Raw genomic sequence first — 11,797 nt, 5'->3', positions numbered from 1 at the left:
ATTTTTTTTTTTTTATCTTAAAAACATTTTTCTTGAGTGCCTACTATGCGGCAGACAGTGAAGTGGGCCCTCGTGTTATGTTCCACAAGCCTCTGTAGTCCGATCGCACAAGAGAAATAGGTAAGCAACACAATGCAATAAAATTTAGAGGTTCTAGGACAGAAATCTACACGTGTGCTTGACCACACACTGCATTATAATGACACAATAAGAAGTGCCAATGACTCTCCCTTCTTAAACACAGAGTAACTACAAAAAAGTCCTGTATTAATATCTCGTCCCCAAGGCTCAGCAGATTTCCACTGAGAGTGTTTTGAAGTCCGCTACATCTGTTCTCCTGGTTAAAGACTTAGTTTCACTTTGCAAGTAGTACATCGATGTGCATCTAGAGCCTGGGAGAGAGGAGCTCATGCAAATACAAAGGGAAGCAGCGTGATTCCCTTAGCCTGTGTACGCAACAGACTTTTAATGAGTCTGTTTTTACTCTACTCTCTCTTAGGCATCTTTTTCAAAACAAAGAAACTTATATCCTAAAATCTGCTGTGAAATCTTTAAGAAAGACGCCTCCCCAATATTCCTCCTGCATTCCAGTCATCTCTGTGTGGTGCAGCCATTGCCTTGCTTGATGGAATAGTGTTTATCTATTTTCGCCTGTCTCCTGCCCTGCATGGGGTGTTCTTTTTTATCCTTGGCTCTTAGGCCCTGGAATATGAGCAATCATAACAGAGGAATAGACAGAGAATGGAAGATGGGGTTCACCCCTTACCAACCAGCAAAGCGTGAAGATCAGTTTTCAAGTTAGTTTAGCAGTCAGACAGGAACCTGGGCTTGGAATCTGTCTCTGCTGCTTACAGGTTTTAAGAACGCCAGCAAATCACAGACTCTCTCTCAGCCTCAGTATTTTCATCTGTAAGATGGGAATGGTTAACAGAGCGTGCCACACAGGCTTGCTGTGTGTAAGACTGCTTGGGACAAAGGATTTAGCAGACATTCTGCAGCAGCGTCAAACCTGTGGCTGATCCTGAATAGCTGGTGGAGAGCCATCGTGAAGGATATTCCAGCAGATGGTGATGTGCCTTATTGCAGCGGACACCCTCACGGTTGGGGGGGGGCACTGAAATGTCTGGGTAGAACATCGGGATCTTGGTTGCTAATTGCCTCTGCCTCCCACCGCCCTATAAAGGTTTTGGTAAGAAAACGCCCCAGCTTGGTTGGAAAGCCTAGCCTCCTAATTCATCATGAAATGTAGAAATCTGATCAACTAGCCTCATTAAATTAAGAGCCCACTATCACCGCACCGGGAAGTTTAAGGAACAGAGGAAGTTGGTCAGATCGGTGGGCGGTGGGGAGTAGCACTCCCCACCCCAAACACAAACACACGCACTCTCTTAAAATAGCCAGAACCGTTTTCTCTGTTTTTCCTCAACTGGAGGCTCATTCTGAAAGCGGATCAAGTGGAAAAACACAAAGCCCTTCAGATTTGTCCTGCTTTGTAACATTAAATTGGGCTGGAGCATGTGATGGGGGTGGGGATAGTTTCATAATATAGTAAGTGGAACCTTTTAGCTTCGGTAAGTGAGTCTGACTCAGGAATGCAGGCGATTGTATCTCCAAAAAAATCAATATTAAGATGCACGATTGCTCCCCTGGTATCGAAAGAATTAGTTGATCTACATGCTAAATGACAAGCCTCTTGATAACAGGGATTATGCGACCTGCCTTTCCAGCCAGGGCTGCTGGGGACCCTCCTTTAGGTCTCTAAGGCAGAGATAATCTAATTAGGACAACAAAGACCAGGTCCATTTGAGGGGAAGGCATCCGTGGGGGCGGGTGGGGGGTCGGGAGGTGAGGGTGGGTATGTGGGGAACTGCGTTGGGTCTTGTGTTGGCAGGAAGGGCCTCGTCCGGAACAAAAACATCTAGGTGGTGAGCTGCCGGGGAGTGAGGCCAGGAGGGGTGGGAGATGCCTGAAGGAAGGGTGGACAGAGGTCACCTCTAGACCATGAGTCAATCTCCACTTTGGCTCCACAAACACTGCCACTCTGGCTCCCAGACTCCAGCCAGACTTGACGGAAGGAGCGAGTGAGTCTCCAGACGTTCAGACACTCAGAAGCCCTCCAGCCAGTCCCAGGCGAAAAAGAAGGGCCTGGGACACACGTGGCCTGTCCAAACAAGGCCCCCTACTTCCTCTGCATCCACTCCGCCCACTAGGGCCAGGCCCTGCTGGTGTTTTCACCTGTTCACAGCCAAGGAGAAAAATAAGGCCATGAGCTGCATTTTTCAGGGAACTAAACTTTTTTCATTTAAATTTAGGACTGTCCTCTCTTCCAACATCATGTCCTTCTCATGTTTTTGGCGATAAACATTCCCCTTTAAAGAGCGACATGACGGTGGCAGTAGCTAGGAGGAAGTTTTGCTTTCGGTGGTTTTTCTTCGGTGTGTTTACAATGCTCTTACCTGGTATGATAAGAAGTTTCCATTGATTCCAAAAATATTCATTTCTGAAATTTCATCAGACTTTGAAGACTGAAAACTTATGAAACCACCTTGTCAAACAGCCTTCTCAGCCAATGTTTTTAAAATGTTACCCGCATAGGTAACGCAATAAGCTTTGCTTCTAGTCTGTACATCTTCTATATTTTTTGCTCCCGGGATAACAGGCGTTTTCAGTACCATGGAATTTCTGAGGCATCCATTAGATGGGTAGTTTCCTCATTTCTTAAAAGCGGAAGGATCTCTTATGTAACCAGGTCACGCAGAACCTCGGTGTGGTGTGAGGCCGGTGAGCTCTGATTGAGGCAAGGGGAGCGCAGAGCCCTGCCATCCAGGCCCCTTCTTCAGATGCCCTGCCCGCTCCAGGGAGCCTGGGTCCTTCATGTGTCCCTGGGCTGTGGGGGGTGGGTGTGCTGGAGACAAGTTCTGTCACCCTGCTCTGTTCTGGCCCAGTGGGAGAGGACCTCCTTTCCTCTCCCTGGACACTCATGACGTGGAGAGTCTGAACTGGCCCACACTCTGAGGTTTCAAACCGTAAAAAAACTGAATGTCCATGAATCGAACTTTCCCACACCCAGGGCAGTGGAGATGCTGGGCGATTTACCATGATTTATTTGAGCGGAGCTTCCTACTCATCTAGGGGAGCGTGGGTGATGTCCACGAAAGCAGCTCCCTACCACAAATTCCTGAGTTTCTTAGAGATGGTTACTACATAAATCATATATTAATTCAGTATTGTTTTTATTAAAAATTATATTAGTGATAATCGCGAGCGTTTTTTGTTTTTTTTTTTTGGTTTGTTTTGTTTTTGGTAAGAACAAGCTTGCAAGATTTTGCTAAGGGGAAGAGATTACAAACATTTTTGGATGGAGAGCTAGAGCGAAACTCTTCACGGGTATTATCTATATCTGACTTCCTTGCTAAGTTCTGAGGACCGAATTCTAGAATAAATGAAAGTTAACATCTGTTTAGCTTGAGTTCATACTGTACTTGGAAGGCTTAACAATCTCTCTCTTTAACTTATTGAAGTTCCGAGAACATATGTTAAATCAATTTGCTTGGGCATGGCGTTGAGTTTGGTTTTTAGAATATACTGCTTTCATCTGAACCTTACTCTGATTGAGTTTAGAAGGCCATGGCTGAATGAATGAGAAAGGGGTAGGCAAAAGAGAGGGGATCCCCAAGTCCTACCTCTCTTCTATCCGTAATAAGATATACATGGATATTCTAAAAATTAAAACTAAATTTGCTATTCAGATTGACTTCTAATATCAATTGTTGAAAACCTATTGTGTTCCCACTATTCTTGTGGGTACCAAGAAAACTTTCCTAGTTGGGGAGAAAAAATGAGCACCAAGGAGGTAACCCAGGCACAGAGCAAGACTGTAATTAAATGCTAAGTTGTGTGGTCCATCAAATTCAGTTGCTGTCTATGTGGGCTGTGGCAGAAATAGGCCTTGAGACTTGATTTGATGGATGGAGAGAATAATGGAGCATATTCCAGGCAGGAAAGCACCAGAAAAGGAAGCTCAGAAGCAGAAGTAAGAAAGACATAGACGTGGTTCAGGGGAAAGGTTATGTCGGATTCTGACTCCAGCACAGGACCCTTCTTTGGAAGGTAGAAAAAATGAGATTAGATGGGTGAGATGAAATCAGATCACGGTGGGTTTTTATGTCCAAGCTGGTGGCCACTGGCCCTTCTCCCTTCCTTTGGCCAAGAAAGACATCACCAATCGATCCCCCATGGCACTCTAATTCTGTCATGTAGTATCTGGGCAGGCACTGACGGTTGTTCGGTTTGGCCTTCGTAATGGAATCTATTTATCCTTACCATCCAGGCCAACATCTTTAGACTGGATATATACGAAATGGGGAGACATTGAGCGAAGGACAGATGAACGAAGAAGACACGAGTCCCCAGACTTTTCATTTACCATTGGTTTCAGCCTTTCCTGCCGTAATTACGTTTTAAACTTGGGCTAGGCATGATGGGAAGAACACTGGACTGGAAATCCTGGGACTTACATTTGAAGTCCGGTTCAGCCTCCATCTTCCCCAACCTGTGCCTCATTTTCCTCGTTTGTAAAACGAAAGATTGAAGTGGGTTGATGGGTAACGCCTGTTCTGACACTGACTTTTTAGAATTCTACAAATCTCAAGAGAAAGGCAGCCAGGCTGAGCCTTGCTCAAGCCTCCTCCAGGGAAGAGCTTGAGGGTGGTACAAGCCAGGCCAACTGTGGAAGGGAAGAGGCTAACCCACGGCCTAAATTAACAGCTCCTGGAAAACTGAGCATCTGTGTCAGTAGATGCTGTTTGTGTTAGATGGTCCATATGGTACAGAGCGTGGTTTAGGCGCCTTGAGGTCTCGCCGTCGGAAGTCGATGAAAGGCCTCATCTAGAAACAGCTTTCTCTACGGATCGAGACTGGTGGAAACATTTCGTATATCATTGTTTGCTTCCTCCATGTCTATGTCCTCAGCTTCATGTGGCCAGTTTGGCAGATGTTCCCGCCCGAAGGGACTTTACAACAAAGCAGCCTTTCTCCCTGACAGAGTCCCCTGCTTCCTCGTTTGCCAGCGTCTTTGGCTTCTGAGAGTTGTGTTTTGGAGACACGGGCCACAGCGGGATGAGGTCACGGCTGTGTGCAGAAGGAGCTGCACACCCTTCATCCATGGAGTCGACCCGCGTTTATTACCCCGTTTGGCATCTTAACATCAAGGGATCAGCTTTTGGGAGCCAGCTTGCCAGTGGCTCTGGTTAAACTTCAAGAATGCAGATAAGACCGAGAGGCTTGGAGCCATGGTATTTGAATGTCTAGCTAGGCGTTTTGCAGGCCCGGATTGCTTAATTTATTAATTTGTTAGTATTCGGACAAGAACACGACAAGATTCTGTGCTTACCTCCTGAAACGTGCCTTTTCTCAAGCTCCCTAGAAGTCTTTTCAGGGACTAAGTATGTGACAGCCCATCTGAAAAATTCAACATGGCAGGAATGATGTCTGTCTTTTAATTTGCTCATTTTTAGAAAGCTCTTCAATCGGCACTTAACGAAACAAACATCTGTCATCTATCGTCACTTTTAAATATATCTTTGGAAGATGTGCCTAGAGACAATAAAGGGGAAACCTATATATTCCTGACACGCAAGTTCTAGGATGCCCAGGAGTCCATGGCTAGAAATGAAGAGTTTTGATTTAAAAGCAGCTGAACGTATTTTTCTCCTCCTCTTGAGCTGAGTTTTGTCACATCCATCCACCCACCTGTTAATCTATTAATCCATCTGTTAATCTATTTGTCTATTCTCTGTCTATCTGTCTGTAATACATACTATTTTTTTCTATACATACATACACTTTATGGTTTCCTTCTGGCATATCCAATTTGTCAGCATTACCATTATTAGGTAGAGTAGGGGTTACTGAACACAAACTCTCTGATACCACAACAGATGATGTGATAACCGAGATAGCTACAAAGTGACAAATGCACAAGGAGTGTACACAGCGTCGAGACACTGGACAAACGGAGATTCACAGCCCAGGCTAAAAGAAACTGGGCAGCATGAAATTTCATCGTGCTACTCAGAACAGTGTGCAATTTAAAACTTGTGAATTGTTTAATTCTGGAGTTTTTCATTGAATATTTTCAGACCACAGTTGACTGTGGGTCACCGAAACCACAGAAAGTGGAACTGTGGATAAGCGTGGACGATTGTATTAGGGAGGGGAAAGAGGAGGATGGAACACAAGAGTTTCCTTTTCCAGTAGATGCATGAACTACACAGCTTTGGAAGAGAATGGGGAGGAGCGCCTGGGACCACTGGAGGTCAAGCTGGGTCTGCTGAGCAGAAAAGACACAAGTGTGGGCCTGCTGTGGGTAGAAGTCTGGGCGTGGCTTAGTTGTCTTCTCAGGGTCTCATAATCCTGCCGTCGAGAAGTTGACTGGGTTCTGTTCTCATCTGAGGTCCTGACTAGGGAAGAATCCACTTCCAAGCTCACTCATGTTGTTGGCAGAATTCATTTCCTTGCAGCTGTAGGACCGAGGGGTCTGGTTTGCTGCTGGCTGTCAGCAGGAGGCCTTCTTCAACTCCTAGAGGCTGCCTGCGACTCCTCCACACGGCCACTTCATCAAGTGAGCAAGGAGAACCTCTGGCTACGGGGCACCACTAGCAAGACAGCTTTTTATAATACACCATAGTTGTGAGAGTGACATCTATCACCTTTGCCATTTTATATTAGTTAGAAGCAAGTCACGGGTCCTGCTGACACTCAAAGGGAGGGAGTTAGACAGTGACTACTGAGAGGTGAGGTCATGGGGTCCACCTTAAAGTCTGTCCACTACTGTGTACTCTGTATTTTGCATTTTCGACAGGTCTTCTAATAGCAAAGGATAATGGTAAGCTCTCATCCTAGAGTCTCTGCCTGAAACCAGCCACTTCTAGGTGGAGTCCCCACCTGTTCCTGGCCTTTCTTCTGCAAGACCTGGTCCTCAGCGTCAGCTCTCATGCCTTGTCCTCCACAGACAGGCTCAGCTACCTTTCAGGCACCATCTTCTCCGTAGTCACCATGCAGACAAGACCACTGATGTCACCCTCAAGACTCTCCCTTTCTCCCTCAGCCGTGCAATTACTTCCACATCCTGTCACTATTAGTTCCTAATAGTCTCTCCAATTAATCTGCTCCACATTCTTTTCATTGTCACCGAGACCGGCTTAGTCTAACCTTCCCTTATCTTTTGTTAGAGCTGTTACGTAACCCTCTGACCAACTTCTCTGCCTCCACGTTGACCCTTCAAATCCACTCTCGTGTTCCATCTTCCTCACCAGCATCTCCCTTCCATGCTCTCCCTTCCAGCAAATACGAAACCTTAATCATTTTCCTTCTGCACCATGCTAGTCCACACCCCTGCGGCTTTGTGCACCCTGTTTTATTTCTCTGTGATGCTCTTCCCCACCCAGTCCCTACCATTTTGCTTATTTAGGAAACACCTACTTATCCTTCAAAATCTAGCTAGGATCCAGGCATATTTTCCCGACTACGGACAGAATCATTCACCCCTCTAACCCCCTCTTTTGATTTACTTCTGCTTCCTTTCTGTTTGTGTTTTTATCTCATTTTTGTTTTTCAGACACATAACTAAATTTTGGGCACATTGACTGTGCTCTCTGCCCTACGAGACCTGAGGAAAGTGTTGGTTATTAATCTTTATCGTCACAGCACCCAGCACAGCAATCCTACGCATAGTAATCAGTAAATGCTGTTGAACTGAACTAGTACCTTCACAATTATTTGGCCGGCTTTGAGAAATCTGTCAAATCCTACATACCATAGTGACTATTTTTCTTTTGGTTTTCGACTCTTCCCTTCAGCATTTTAGATTCAGTTATCCATTTGATGCAGTTTTTTTTTTTTTTAAACCTTCTCCCCTCAGTGTTCCCTCAGCTAGTTTTCAATTATTATTAGTTCTCCTCAGTAGAGCTCACCGGGAATCAAGAAATCAGCCGCATGGTTTTTGATCATGGTTTTTGTTTTTCTTTCCAAGCGTTAACTCGATCCTGTGGCTGCAGAGAGCATTCCACAATAAAACCCACACTTTTCAAACAAGTATGCCGCCTAGAGAGCGAGAATTCAAAGATCTCCAAGGCCTGGCCTTTTCTTCCCTTTTCTAAGCAACTGGGTCCCAGCAGAAAGACGAACGTCTTCGCCTCATTCGCTCCTCTGCGATGTCAACTCTCGATTCTTTGCAGCAGCGTTAGCGGTGAGGCCCAGACACACTGTCTTTGTGGGAGCCACCTGGCTCTGTAAGCTCTTCAATCGGCACTTAACGAAACAAACATCTGTCATCTATCGTCACTTTTAAATATATCTTTGGAAGATGTGCCTAGAGACAATAAAGGGGAAACCTATATATTCCTGACTGACATTTTGCGTGTCATAGTTCTAGGATGCCCAGGAGTCCGTGGCTAGAAATGAAGAGTTTTGATTTAAAAGCAGCTGAACGTATTTTTCTCCTCCTCTTGAGCTGAGTTTTGTCACATCCATCCACCCACCTGTTAATCTATTAATCCATCTGTTAATCTATTTGTCTATCCTCTGTCTATCTGTCTGTAATACATACTATTTTTTTCTATACATACATACACTTTATGGTTTCCTTCTGGCATATCCAATTTGTCAGCATTACCATTATTAGGTAGAGTAGGGGTTACTGAACACAAACTCTCTGATACCACAACAGATGATGTGATAACCGAGATATCTACAAAGTGACAAACACACAGGGAGTGTACACAGCGTCGAGACACTGGACAAACGGAGATTCACAGCCCAGGCCAAAAGAAGCTGGGCAGCATGAAATTTCATCGCGCTACTCAGAACAGTGTGCAATTTAAAACTTGTGAATTGTTTAATTCTGGAGTTTTTCATTGAATATTTTCAGACCACAGTTGACTGTGGGTCACCGAAACCACAGAAAGTGGAACTGTGGATAAGCGTGGACGATTGTATTAGGGAGGGGAAAGAGGAGGATGGAACACAAGAGTTTCCTTTTCCAGTAGATGCATAAACTACACAGCTTTGGAAGAGAATGGGGAGGAGCGCCTGGGACCACTGGAGGTCAAGCTTGGGTCTGCTGAGCAGAAAAGACACAAGTGTGGGCCTGCTGTGGGCAGAAGTCTGGGAGTGGCTTAGTTGTCTTCTCAGGGTCTCATAATCCTGCCGTCGAGAAGTTGACTGGGTTCTGTTCTCATCTGAGGTCCTGACTAGGGAAGAATCCACTTCCAAGCTCACTCATGTTGTTGGCAGAATTCATTTCCTTGCAGCTGTAGGACCGAGGGGTCTGGTTTGCTGCTGGCTGTCAGCAGGAGGCCTTCTTCAACTCCTAGAGGCTGCCTGCGACTCCTCCACACGGCCACTTCATCAAGTGAGCAAGGAGAACCTCTGGCTACGGGGCACCACTAGCAAGACAGCTTTTTATAATACACCATAGTTGTGAGAGTGACATCTATCACCTTTGCCATTTTATATTAGTTAGAAGCAAGTCACGGGTCCTGCTGACACTCAAAGGGAGGGAGTTATACAGTGACTACTGAGAGGTGAGATCATGGGGTCCACCTTAAAGTCCGTCCACTACTGTGTACTCTGTATTTTGCATTTTCGACAGGTCTTCTAATAGCAAAGGATAATTGTAAGCTCTCATCCTAGAGTCTCTGCCTGAAACCAGCCACTTCTAGGTGGAGTCCCCACCTGTTCCTGGCCTTTCTTCTGCAAGACCTGGTCCTCAGCCTCAGCTCTCATGCCTTGTCCTCCACAGACAGGCTCAGCTACCTTTCAGGCACCATCTTCTCCGTAGACACCATGCAGACAAGACCACTGATGTCACCCTCAAGACTCTCCCTTTCTACCTCAGCCGTGCAATTACGTCCACATCCTGTCACTATTAGTTCCTAATAGTCTCTCCAATTAATCTGCTCCACATTCTTTTCGTTGTCACCGAGACCGGCTTAGTCTAACCTTCCCTTATCTTTTGTTAGAGCTGTTACGTAACCCTCTGACCAACTTCTCTGCCTCCACGTTGACCCTTCAAATCCACTCTTGTGTTCCATCTTCCTCACCAGCATCTCCCTTCCGTGCTCTCCCTTCCAGCAAATACGAAACATTAATCGTTTTCCTTCTGCACCATGCTAGTCCACACCTCTGCGGCTCTGTGCACCCTGTTTTATTTCTCTGTGATGCTCTTCCCCACCCAGTCCCTACCATTTTGCTTATTTAGGAAACACCTACTTATCCTTCAAAATCTAGCTAAGATCCAGGCATATTTTCCTGACTACGGACAGAATCATTCACCCCTCTAACCCCCTCTTTTGAGTTACTTCTGCTTCCTTTCTGTTTGTGTTTTTATCTCATTTTTGTTTTTCAGACACATAACTAAATTTTGGGCACATTGACTGTGCTCTCTGCCCTACGAGACCTGAGGAAAGTGTCGGTTATTAATCTTTATCGTCACAGCACCCAGCACAGCAATCCTACGCATAGTAATCAGTAAATGCTGTTGAACTGAACTAGTACCTTCACAATTATTTGGCCGGCTTTGAGAAATCTGTCAAATCCTACATACCATAGTGACTATTTTTCTTTTGGTTTTCGACTCTTCCCTTCAGCATTTTAGATTCAGTTATCCATTTGATGCAGTTTTTTTTTTTTTTAAACCTTCTCCCCTCAGTGTTCCCTCAGCTAGTTTTCAATTATTATTAGTTCTCCTCAGTAGAGCTCACCGGGAATCAAGAAATCAGCCGCATGGTTTTTGATCATGGTTTTTGTTTTTCTTTCCAAGCGTTAACTCTCCCAGCAGAAAGACGAACGTCTTCGCCTCATTCGCTCCTCTGCGATGTCAACTCTCGATTCTTTGCAGCAGCGTTAGCGGTGAGGCCCAGACACACTGTCTTTGTGGGGGCCACCTGGCTCTGTGGTAAGGACCGGGCACCTGGAAGGTGTGAAGGGCACACCTCGAGTCACTGCCCTCGGCAGCCTGCCTCAGCGTGTGGGTTCTGGAGCCTGACTCCTCATTTCAAATCCAGCTCCATTATTTACAACTCGCATGGCCTTGAGCAAGTTATCTGGCCTTTAGTGCCTCAGTTCCTTCATCCATAAAAGACTGGGCTAATAATAATATTTACAACCCTCACACGGTTATTGCGAAAGCGAAATAGAGCACGTAAAACACTTAGAACAGAGTCATTCGCATTCTGCTTTATCAGCATTCACCAAACATTAGCTACTCCCAACACGCCAGAACTTAATTTCCACATTTTTGAAAGGACATCGAATGAAGTCATCATATTTTCTGGAACTGGTCCTCCTCAGTTTTAAAATGTAGATTTTCAGAAAAGGTACCAAGATGAAAAAAAAGATGAGTTGCTCTAATACAACGTTTTATTAGAGGATGAAAGTTGCTAATCTGCTTCATGTTTATTATTTAATAGGTCGGGCAGTATCTCCTGCTTCTGAAATTTCTTTAAGAAAATCGCTTTTGCAGAATTCTAAAAGTAGTTATCTGACTTGAAAGACCCTCTCTACCTTTGTTATACCCGATTCTATCTTGATTTAGATCAGTATCTTCAAACTTAGACTGAATTCTTTCATTCGCTATAGGATGCTTGACGTTCATTTATACTTTGTTCTTCTCCGGCCAGGGTTGGGAAGGTTTTGATTGGCTGATTTAGGTTTCTCTCTCCTCGGGGTCACTTGCAGGGACCCCCATGGGTGGAGGTCAGGGTTGCGGACATGTCACGTAAAGACACATGACAGT

This window comes from Pteropus alecto, unplaced genomic scaffold (assembly GCF_000325575.1).
Source record: "Pteropus alecto unplaced genomic scaffold, ASM32557v1 scaffold21, whole genome shotgun sequence".
NCBI lineage: Eukaryota > Metazoa > Chordata > Mammalia > Chiroptera > Pteropodidae > Pteropus > Pteropus alecto.
The sequence above is the reverse complement of the archived record's forward strand: the minus strand, read 5'-3'. Positions refer to the sequence as shown.